Source organism: Danio rerio, chromosome 3 (genome assembly GCF_052040795.2).
Source record: "Danio rerio strain M-AB ecotype USA chromosome 3, GRCz13ab, whole genome shotgun sequence".
NCBI lineage: Eukaryota > Metazoa > Chordata > Actinopteri > Cypriniformes > Danionidae > Danio > Danio rerio.
In genome coordinates this window covers 8900990-8913655 of record NC_141023.1, presented here as the reverse complement: position 1 = coordinate 8913655, position 12666 = coordinate 8900990, and the positions used below count along the sequence as shown (strand labels likewise).

Sequence of the window (12666 nt, the reverse complement as noted above, 5' to 3'; positions counted from 1 at the left end):
AGTTGTGCCTCCAATTAACTCAAATGTTGTCAATTAGCCAAATTAGAAACTTCCAAAACCTTGACACCATCATCTGAGCTTTTTCAGAGGCATAGTAATCTTATTGCATGTAAACTTGAATTTCAAAAAAAGTTATAACAATTTCTCAAAAAATGTCTCTCTCATTACTTTGCTATTGAGCATAACAGAAACAAATGTGATAATCCCAACTTATCTAAAGGAGAAACAGTTTAGTCATTAACATCTGATTTTTTTTTTTAAATGGTTATGTGCTGTTTTACACAGTGTATGTAAACTTCAACTATACAGTTATTATTTTACATTTTCAACAGTTTTTTAATGGAAATTCAAAGGATTTTCTTTAAAATGATAGCAAACGTTTGCATTTCACACCTCTGCATGTGGATTTGGGAAGCTTTTGAGTTTGGGTTGGCAAAAACCAGAAGGAAAGCCCAAAATAGCACCTGACTTTAATAACTTTGAGTTTCTTTCTTCATGCGTTTGACTGGTGCATTGCTCTTGTGTTGTTGTTAATGTTTGTAAGTACAGTAGGTGTTAGCATGCATACTAGATTGCTAGGGTGGTCTGAGTGGTTACTTCCATGTTTATTAAAACATTTTGATCGACTTTTTGAATGCATTTCATGTGTGCATTTGACGTATTTCGTTTGTATTCTACTGTGTAGTTGCTAGTGCTTTTAGTGGTTTATTTCTTGTTGCGATTTAAGTAAAGTAGTTTTTTTAAAACATTTTGCGTGACTTTCTTCATGCATTGCTCCGGTGTTGTTTTTAGCATGCACCTGTGTCATTCCTTGGGAGTTTGCAGTCGTTGTTAAGGACGTCCAAGTAATTTCTGGCATGTCGCAATGCATGTAATGGGACATTTCGCATGACTTCCAGAACGTGTTGTACATGTGAATTGCTATGCATTTTAGTAGCTGTTAGCATGCTACTGTATGGTTGCTAGGGTGTTTGTGGTGTTATAAGGACATTCTGAGTGTTTTTTTTCTCGGAATTATTAGCCCCCTGAATTATTAGCCCCCCTATTTATTTTTTCCCCAATGTCTGTTTAACAAAGAGAAGATTTCTTCAACATATTTCGAAACATAATAGTTTTAATAACTTACTGTATCTCTAATTACTGATTTATTTGATCTTCTATACAGCTTAAAGTGAAATTAAAAGGCTTAACTAGGTTAATTAGGTTAACAGGTTAGGGTAATTAGGCAAGTTAATGTATAATGATGGGTTGTTCTGTAGATTATCGAAGAAAATAATTAGCTTAAAAGGGCTAATTTTGACCTTAAAATGGTGTTTAAAAAAATTTAAAACTGCTTTTATTCTAGCCGAAATAAAACAAATCAGACTTTCTCCAGAAGAAAAAATATTATCAGACATACTGTGAAAATTTCCTTGCTCTGTTACACATTATTTGGGAAATATTAAAAAAATAAATAAATTCAAAGGGGGGGCTAATATTTTTTACTTCAACTGTACATGCTTCCCTTGGCTTCTTTCTGTGAGAAACACGATGTAAGCTACCACATTTATGCTGATGATACTCTGCTTTATATGCTCATAAAAATGGGAGAAAGGTGTGTTTTACAATCCTTTTTTACCTGTTTTAACGAGATTAAGGAATGGTTGGCTGGTAATTTTTTACACTTGAATGAATCAAAACTGAAGTGCTAGTGTTTGGCCCTCTGTGTGAATCTACAATTAATTAATTCGTTTAAGCCTAAGGTCCACAGTCACACAAAAAGTCACTGACACTGAGTTAAAGTTTGACAAGCAAATAAATTCAGTCGTCAAAAGTGGTTTCTATCAATTAAGGAACATTGCCAAATTGAAGCCTCTTGACCTTTAAAGAGCTGGAAACCATCAGTAATATTTTAATTATGTCCAGTTTGGACTACTCCAACTCTTTGCATTCAGGAGTTTCGCAGGCTTCAATTGTACGCCTGCAGCTGCTTCAAAATGCAGCTGCTAGGCTTTTACTGGGACCAAAAAAATGTTTAGTATCTTACCAGTTTCATCATGCCTTCACTGGCTCCCAGTATAATTTAGGATTCAGCACAAGTTATTGTTATTTGTTTTTAAAGGTTTGAATGGTCTGCTAACTACTTACATCAGTGAGCTTTATCACTGGCACACTTCATTGAAGCCAATCAGGTCGGAAAAACAGTTTCAGCTAGTTGTTCCCAAATCACAGTTAAAATCAGTGACAGGGCTGTTTTTGTCACAGCTCCTCGTCTGTGGAATGGTCTGCCTTTACATATCAGGTCATGCTCTTCTCTTGGTGCTTTTAAATTTCATTTAAAAATCCTTCCGTCTCGCTTTTTGATTGCAATTAATTAATTTTGATCATTTGTACACATATTGCTTATATATATATATATATATATATATATATATATATATATATATATATATATATATATATATATATATATATATATATATATATAATATTTATCAAGATGTTTTTCAAGACACTTCTCTACAGCTTAAAGTGACATTTAAAGGCTTAACTAGGTTAATTAGGTTATCTAGGCAGGTTAGGGTAATAAGGCAAGTTATTGTATAACAATGGTTTGTTCTGTAGACTATCAAAAAATATATAGCTTAAAGGGGCTAATAATTTTGACCTTAAAATGGTGTTTAATAAATTAAAAACTGCTTTTATTCTAGGTGAAATAAAACAAATACGACTTTCTTCAGAAGAAAAAATATTATCAGACATACTGTGAAAATTTCCTTGCTCTGTTAAAAATATTTTGGGAAATTTTTAAAAAAGAAAAAAAATTAAAGGGGGCTAATAATTCTGACTTCAACTGTATATGTAACCCCTGTAGCAGATCTAACACAGGTGGAGCTGGGGTGGAGGAGGGTCTCCAAAAATTCTCTGCAGCTTAAAGGTTCAGGACACCCTGGAGAACTTTTTTTTTATATATTAACAGATTTGTGTGTGTTGAGCATCAATTAGGACAATGTTAACACCTGTCAGCTTTAATTATGGGGAAAACTGGATAATTTTGAGCTTTTGTCAGCTAATTTCAGCTTTTAGGTTTAAAATGATTTTTGGGAAGGGATCAAAATCGGCGACGTAGCGAAGTACCGCAAGTGCAGTGATGACGCATCTGTTTCTCATTATTATTCATAGTGGAGTTTTCTTATCCTATGAGAAGAGCCGGCTGCTTAATTATTCATGACAGCATGATAGCACGCGCTTTCCGAAGGCAAGGCAGACGCAGACCTGCCAGACCAGTGCCAAGCTCAAGCTGTGAGACACGGACCCACGGCACGCAGTAGCCGTTTATGAAGGCTCGTATGTGTTTGTTTCCATGATCCACGGGGTTTGTTGCATGTTTTTTCCCGCGATCCTGTCAGGGCCGATCATACAGCAAAGTTGTGTGTGTGATGCAAGCATTTTTGTTGGGAGAGCAGTACGAGAATTGAAGAATGGCGGATGTTGTCTTGTATCAGGAGTTCGTTCACATTCAGACACATGGCCGTACTGCTGTTTTCGCCTAATCCTCCAGATTACCACCAGGGCTAATGGTTAAAATAGATGCACGGAGTCTGCATTTAGATCTATGATTCAGACCCGGGGATTGAGGGAGAAGTCCTCATTTATAGTGTTTATATGAACACGATTATCTTTATAATGATATAAATTGTGGTTATGTGTAAATGAAATTACGAATAACAAATGTAGCAAGGCATTAAATTACTGTTTATTTCTTTGCATTTTAACTTTGTAAACTATAAACTCATGCGTCTCCTCACGGTTTTTCTCAATTTGTGAGCTAACTGACATCAACAGTTGTTCGCTCCCCTTCTCCCCTGCTGGCCACGCCCACTCCTGCCCGATTCTCGCGGAGCTCCACGCCCATTATTCATGCATCTTTTGAAAAAATTCTGAAGTAGACTTTAACCGATTGTGGGGGGTGTCATGGCCCTTTAACAGCATGAAATGACATGGAGCATTTTAACTGATGAGGAGGAAGCTCATTGACAACCAATCTCCTGTGCCATTAGGTAGTGACGCAGGAGCAGATAAGGTGGCCTATCAGTCTGCGTGTGCATAGAGTTTCATGGCAGAAATGTAACTTTTTAAAGTGGAGTGTTTCTTTAAGAGTATATGAAGACATTGAACAATAAATCTGCAGACTCTATCTTTCTTTTATTAAACTCTGTCACACACTCATAGACATATACAGTAAATGTAAGAGTGTGTTTCTTTGCAAACATTTTATTAATGCGTAAACTAAAGATGCAGTTGTGTATTTTTGTTTTAAAACCAAAACGACAACAACGATAGTTATTTATATGGAGAGGAAATAGGAGTCTGCTGTGTTTTGAGTTCAGATTGCTTGGTTGCACTTCCACGAAAGTGAGAAAACATAGTCGACACTTTAACCACAGGCTGGGTGTGTGTGTATCTGTGAAGGTCATATATAGTGTATGGTTTTACTTCCTGTTACACTAAACCCACAATTGCTGTTTTATACTTTGCTACTTGTTCAAGCTTCTTTAAAATGAGCTAAAGCTAGGCCTGAGCGATATTGCAGAAAAATAATCACCATATCATGTCTCATATCATGCAATATCGATAACTATTGAATATTTTTAACAATACATTTAGGAATATTAGGATTTTTTTACCCACTTTATTTTAATTTACCAACATTATAAATAGCAAATACTTATAATAGTCAAAAACATTTAAACAAAATATCTGATCTCTTTATAATAAAACACACGTGATTTTAGAGATTTTTAAACTTGATAAATAAAATGTTACAAACTGTGTGCAAGGGTAAAGGGTAAATACTGAACAATCAAAACAAACTTATAGGTTTAAATAATAATGATACAGTAAACCCAAATTATGACAATCAAATCTGAGCTTTCAAGTAAAGGAACCAGCCAATATTTATCAAATACATATTGCAACATTACAAATTGTGAAGTTGGATGACTACATTACCCCTATGCTAAGTCTTTCAGATGGGGAGCTAGTGGCTGGGATGCACAAAAAATAAACTATAGAATAAACTAGAATGAACAATATCCTACCTAATAATAATAATAATAATAATTCTACAATGAAAATAATAAAAATAACAATAATAATAACCATCATCATTATCATTAATTTTAATATTAAAGTAGGATTTTTTTTCATTTCCTAATAAATAATAACTATTAAATTTAATATCTTAATAAACAGCCTCATTTTTATTTATTTATTTATATGATTTAGATATGATATTAGAATATGTGTTAGCTTTTGTGAGTGATTTTATGTTTTAGAATAGAATATTTAATGTTCTTAATAATATTTGTAAAGGAAAAATAGGCTCTATATGTGCCGTTTGCATATATTTCAATTAAAATGGAAAACGAGAGCTAGTTTCTACTAAAACTAATATTGGATTTTATTTTAAATGTGTGTGCGTGTAAAACAATATAATTTGCACAAATAAAATATGGGGTTATTCTCTAAAGAAGTTGCTACTCCACCTTTTTTAGAGCATCATTATGGGCGTTTTACGTTATAACTAACGTGGTTCAAACGACTTTGACAGACGGGCTTTGGGAAACACTCGTCATTACATCGTTCTTTTCCCAAATGATGCATCATACTATGATAGTACAGCTGCAAGTTACGTTGTTTTTTGGGAAACGTGCCTCAGACAGTAATGTGTAAATTGTGGAGCAAGCTAACTCCAAAAAAACATCTATATTTTCTTTTTTTTTAGTGTACTTTTTTTTTTTTTGCTTTTATTCTTGCCATAATAAAAAAATATACAGTTGAAGTCAGTATTATTAATATTTTTTTCTCCTGGAGAAAGTCTTATTTGTTTTATTTCAGCTATAGAAATAAGAAATGTTCAATCTTTTAAAATCTATTTTAAGTCAAAATTATTAGTCCCTTTAAGTAATTTTTTTTTTCGATAGTCTACAGAACAAACCATCATTATACAATAACTTGCCTAATTACCCTAACCTAGTTAACCTAATTAACCTAGTTCAGCTGTTAAATGTCACTTTAAGCTGTATAAAAGTGTCTTGAAAAATATCTAGTCAAATATTATTTACTGTCTTCATGGCAAAGAGAAAATAAATGAGTTATTAAAACTATTATGCTTGCAAATGTGTTAAAAAAAATCTGCTCTCCGTTAAACAGAAATTGTGGGAAAAAAAATAAACGGGGCTAATAATTCTGACTTCAACTGTATTTGTAGAGCAACCCATGCTCTGTTGTCATTAATATATAGATTTTTTTTTTTTTTTTTTGTCAAATAAGGTTTTTATTTGGTCATTAAATAGACTTACATTAATCACAAATTCCAGGATTAGTTTTCTGATATGCATAAACTTACAAGAACAAACACTCCAAGCCCAGCCTGTTAGTATACAATACAGTGATAATCAAAACAACTTTTTAGTTGCAATACATTGCTTTAGGGAGAAGAATTCCCCATAAAGTGACAAAAGAAAGAGCCCCAAATTGAGCCTTCTGAAATTGTCCAATGTTGCCTTTTAAAAGATTTCTGGTTTGTTCCAGGTGCAGAGTAAATATCAATTCTTCAAGCCATAGTTTAGCAGTTGGAGGATTAACATTTTTCCAGTACAATAATAGCAGCATTTTGGCTGTAATCAAACAACATGTAAGGAATTTCTGTTGTGCACTGATGTCATTATTATTTTAATAAACTTTATTTGGTAAAACTGTCCGAGATGTGAACAAAAGCAAGTAATGCATTAAAGTTTTATTTAAATGGTTATAAAAATCTTTATAACCATTAAAATAATCAATAAAAAAATAATTACTTTAAAAATCTTGAACGATATCAATGATATGACATAGTTCTGGAAACTTTCTACTTCTCTGTTTATTTGTCTGACTTTACGATCAGCTTGTTTCGACCGTCCCCTGTCTTTTTGCAGAATATCTCAAGTATCAAAGCCTTGTGCGTTTGGTGAGGTGCGCGCACAGTCAGCGGAGGTCCGCGACGCAGCAAAGGCGAAAGTATAAATCAGCCTGAAGCCACCCTCTGTACATTTTTCCCCAATTTCTGTTTAACGGAGAGAACATGTTAGTAATACATTTCTAAACACAATAGTTTTAGTATCTCATTCCTAATAACTGATGTATATTATCTTTGCCATGATGACAGTACATAACATTTAAATAGATATATTTCAAGATACTAGATTCATCTTAAAGTGACATTTAAAGGCTCAACGGTTATCAGTGACACAAAGAATCGAATTTAAAATCCTTCTCTTTGTGTTTAAAGCCCTACATGTTCTGGGCCTTCAATATTTCTCCCAACTGATTGTTATTTACACTCCATGCAGAGACTTGCGTTCCGCTGATCAGTTTTTTAAAAAAAGTTCCAAAGGCCCGCCTCAAAAGTAGGGGCGAACGTGTTTTTGCCATTGCAGGTCCTCACCTCTGGAACGCCCTGACATCCGCTTGTTAAGTGATCACGTGTTGGTGACGAACGTAATACTGTTTCCGGGTCCAAGCCGCCACTCATTTGAGTTGAGACAGTATGTGTTTATGATTACTTTTAATTAATATCACACATTAAAGTTAATTTTATATAAAGTCATAGTGTACACAACAATCTCTGGGCTTGCTGCATCAAAAATACCAAAATTTTAACAATTTATAAAAAAAAAAGGAATGACTTTCTGGCCATCGGATATTAGGCATGGACTTATATACTGCGATCGTGATTTTCGAAAGTATTAAATCGCTTTGTAAACGTTTGTTATTACCATTTCATGAGTCTCCCCATACAGTGGAATAGAGCGCGTGGACCCGGAAGCCGCTTCGCGTGACGTCACACTTAACAAGCGGATTAGAACTAAAAAAGGCTTTGTCTCTGCTTATTTTTAAGTCTAACTTAAAGACTCATTTATTTTCTAGGTCTTTTGAAGCATAAGTCCTTTCCTTCGGTCCAAAATGGTGCTGTTCTTAATCTTGTTTAGTGTAAGTCAACTGTGGTAGCATATTTTAATTAGGCTAAATTTCTATTTATGTATTAATTATTTGCTCTTTTTTTTTGTTACACTTTCTATGTTCTTTCCTATTATGTTCCTATTGCTGTTACTGGTTTTATGCCCATATCGTTTGTTTATATTTTCTCTGTAAAGCCCTTTGTGCAGCCTTGTGGCGGTTGGAAACGTGCTTTATAAATAAATTGAACTTGAACTAGGCAAGTCATACATAACAGTGTTTTGTTCTGTAGTCAAATATTGTTTAAGGGGGTTAATAACTCATTCATTTTCTTGTCGGCTTAGTCCCTTTATTAATCCGGGGTCACCACAGTGGAATGAACCGCCAACTTATCCAGCAAGTTGTTACGCAGCGGATGCCCTTACAGCCGCAACCCATTTCTAGGAAACATCCACACACACATTCATACACACACTCATGCACTACAGACAATTTAGCTTACCTAGTTCACCTGTATCGCATGTCTTTGGACTGTGGGGTAAACCGGAGCACCCGGAGGAAACCCACGCGAACACAGGGAGAATATGCAAACTCCACACAGAAACGCCAACTGAGCCGAGGATCAAACCAGCGATCCAGCGACCTTCTTGCTGTGAGGCACAGCACTACCTACTACGCCACTTCTTCACAGGGGCTAATAATATTTACCTTAAAATAGTAAATTAAAAAAACACAAATAATTATTATTATTTTAAAAAAATAAATAAATAAATTTAAAACTGCTTTTATTGTAGCCAAAATTAAACAAATCAGACTTTCTCCAGAAGAAAAAAATATTATAGAAAATACTGTGAACAATTCCTTGCTCTATTAAACATCATTGGGGAAATATTTGAAAAAGAAAAACACAATTCACAGCGGTGCGAATAATTCTGACTTCAGCTCTACATATATTTTTCCTCTCTCAATGCTGATGTGCCAGTTTGTGCATGTGTTTAGCTCCTGTGGTGTCATGTTTGTGCTGTAAATGATCGGAGGCCTTGGGGAAATAAACCTGGTATGCGTGTAAAGCACTTGTTGCAGTTTCTGCTAACCTGTACTAGAGATTGCATAACAGCAAGACCTCAGATGCCCTAGTAATAGTTTCCTCGTGATAAAGATACTGGCATCAGGCCACCAGGAAGAGTTCCAGGGCTGAGCGTATACTACTATTTACAGCATCTCTCTTTGTGTGTGTATGTTTGGGTTATCAGGGATATTTCATTGTTGTCTCATAGAAAAGACTAATCACATATGAAATCTTGACATCTCGATTGTTTCTGCGTAACAAAGAGATTAAATGGAGACTCGTGCTCTTTTTTATTTCTTGCTTTGAAGTCTTTTGCTTTTAAATGGATGGTTCTTTCAAAAATTCAATTCAATTCATTAACATTAGGGCGACAAGGTGGCGCACTAGCTAGTGCTGTCGCCTCACAGCAAGAAGGATGCTGGTTCGAGCCTCAGCTGGGTCAGTTGGCATTTCTGTGTGGAGTTTGCATGTTCTCCACGTGTTTACGTAGTTTTCTTCCAGGTGCTCCGGTTTCCCTAATAGTCCAAATTCATGCGGGACAGCTGAATTGGGTAGGCAAAATTGTCCGTACTGGAAGGGCATGCGCTGTGTAAAACATATGCTGGATAAGTTGGTGGTTCATTCCGCTGTGGCGACCCCAGATTAATAAAGGGACTAAGCCGAAACAAAAATGAATGAATGAATGAATGAACATTCCACTACAGACTTTCAAATTTACCATTTTAAGTATAAATTAAAGGCGTCACAGTGGCGCAATGGGTGGCACAATCGCCTCACAGCAAGATTGTCGCTGGTTCGAGCCCTGGCTGGGTCAGTTGGCATTTCTGAAAGGAGTTTGCTTGTTCTCCCTTTGTTGTCGTGGGTTTACTTCGGTTGAAATTTACCAGGCAAGGGTCTTGGTGACGCTTCTATTTATCTTTAATCTATGGCTGTTTGCTCTAAATTGAGTACTTAAAAGAAATGCGAACAAATATCGTTGGGATCTTGTAGCAAGACACCCAGTTGCAGCATCTCTGAGATGTATGGTGCAATGTACTTCTCTGGTCAGGTATGCATCTCTATCTCTTTGATTTATCTTTAGAGTAATAGATGTTGTATTTTTACGGTATCATCTCTGAATTGGCTTTCTGATTTACTTTTCTGTAATTGGCACTAAATAAATTTTCCTGACAAATACAATGTTAAAGGGTCACGAAACATCAAAACACATATTTTGAGCTGTTGACAGTCATATATGTGTCCCACACTGCTAAAAACACTATTAGGACACCTATATTTCACTAAAAATTGGTTGTTTTTGCGTTATTTAGAGCAAATTCGTACTTCTGGTTTGAAACGAATTTTTGAAGCTGCGTCACGGTCATGACATAATAGCGTTGTATTCCAGCGTGCAGACTGGACGTCTGTGCCAGAGTGTGTCTTATTACGTCTTACAGTGTGATGCATTAATGCATGAGTAAGGCTTGGTTCAAACCAATCAGCGCGCTCTATTGTGCAACTTCATTAATATTCATTACTGTCACAGTGTTTAGACGACAGACGCCATGTTGTGTTGGCAAAACAAGCATGAAGTGTTGCTTTTATAGTTTGCTGCAGTTAAGTTTTGTTTTCATTTTCTCTCGGTGAGAGCTCATCTGGATCACGTGTGGATTAACAGTGTACGCGACGCTCGACAACAATAACTTACGTGTTTAAGGAGGCACATTGTTTACCTGAGAGCTGTTCTCATCTGCAAATGTTGAGATCTGGATTCGCTTGTAGTATTCTCTTCATAAAGACGCGGATCTAGTTGCTGGTGATTGTCCTGTCTCTACAGATTTGGTAAGTGAGCGACCAGTGCTCTTTGTTTATTTGTTAATTAACTATTGCACCGAGTGTAAACATTTTAGCACCACAACCAAACTTTAATCTCGTGTAGGGTTTTCACCGCATTTTGTGACCGGAATAACACACGCGGCTTTCTGACACTACCTGTCGTGTGCATCTAAATTTTCGGGAAATGCTGAGGTTTTTTTTCTCTCATTCGCCGTGCGGTATCAAACATTGTATGAAAAATACACGCTTAGAGCAGTTCCTCGAATCAAATATCTCGTTTGTCGCGAGGGACATGAATAAATTCCCTGAATGAAAGAGCCAAACTGCAGTTAAAGTCCACCATTTAATAATTTGGCAAATAATTCGACTACAGATGTCCATGTAAACACCGTCTCTTTATCCCCTGTGTGTGTGTGTGTGTATGTGTTTTGACTCTGAAAGTCAGTGCGTGCCCAAATAAACACTCCCACACCATCCCTCTTTTCTTTCTCCGACACTCCCCTCTAAACAGAGCTGGACATGCCCACTTTTCTGACTTTTTCCAAAGTAGAGGTATACATATAGAATGTGTATACATATATATGTATACATATACATGTATGTATACATATACATGTATATTTAGAAAACACCCTGCTGAAACGAGGGGTTCTGAAGTCATTCTGAATTCTCCTGAAATCTTTTTATATCCAGTAGGTTAAGTGGAGTCTGCGCTACCTTTATGAATCGACATGATTAGACTTTCGATTTTAAAGGCACATTTGACTGTACGGAGCCGTATTGGCATGATGCATTGGAAATCTTTCAATCATCTAATCGCTGATTTTAGCAAATTGCTTGGGCTTGGCGAAATCGACTATTCTTTTAGGATGAGTGAGCGGTTTGCAACCAGTCTTTTTGAATATTAGTTAATCCTGCACCCTCTGACTAACTTCAGAGTGTTGCCATTCTGTCTGTAGGAAGACACGCAAACCTGAGGGGTGAAGCTCTGAGCAGCGTTTTTTTTTTCCATAATGAACGGATAACTGAGTAAGGGAATGAAATATAAATTAAAACTCTAATTTGAGTCATAAACGATGAATGTGATCCGTTCTTACAATTAGAAATAGTCTAAATTTTACGATCACTTAAAATTGGAGTCAGATTAAATTAGGAGCTAAAAAATTAATATAAATAAATTCCCATAAATAACGAAATTCTTTTCAGAAGCACTAGAAAAGGCTTACATGCGTTTAACCTTCGACCATGCTGTTAGTTTCGTCATTGTGCTAATAGATGGATTTCTACAATAGCAAACATGTTGTGTTGTGTGGTAGGTATGCCAAATTCCAAAAATAGAAAACTTAACTTTTACCGTACACCACACTGCTTTTAATGCCAACCGCAGACGTCTTTGGCTAAACGGCAACTGAATGGAGTGACGACCTATTTAAGGGCCTACTCACACTATGCTATCCGTATCGTGCCCAGGCCCGTTTCCCGGATCATTTGAGAAGTGTGAGTGCGCTGAATCGGGCTCAGGCACGGTACACTTGGCCGGCCCTGGCCTGGTTGGAAGAGGTGGGCCTGAGTGCAGTTCACTTGGGAAACTGAAAGCGAGACGTGACTTTTAAGTGACTGTATCATATGGATTTATTAATCATTCTTACTGTTGTGAACGCAAACTCCTCACTGCACGACAACTGCGCAACTTTAGCAAACCTCCTCATTCCTGCAGCACAAGGGCTTTATGATTGTTTATGAGCGCCAAAAGGGGCGGATCTGTTTGTCAAAATATCTGACTGCGTGTCACCGCATCCCTA

The 12666-nt window shown here is 36.1% G+C and overlaps 1 protein-coding gene across 4 annotated transcripts in view; it reads left to right on the top strand.

Annotated features, from left to right (window-relative positions):
* Positions 1-12666, top strand: part of LOC147845506 (uncharacterized) — a 99852-nt gene that overhangs the window by 53126 nt on the left and 34060 nt on the right. Inside the window, exon 5 of one of the 4 annotated variants that reach the window (XR_015480424.1) lies at positions 3-738. The exons of the other annotated variants lie outside the window; for them this stretch is intronic. The gene's annotated coding sequence lies outside the window, so the exon portion shown is untranslated. Of the gene's footprint in view, positions 1-2; positions 739-12666 lie in introns of those variants that run through there. 4 annotated transcript variants of the gene reach the window in all.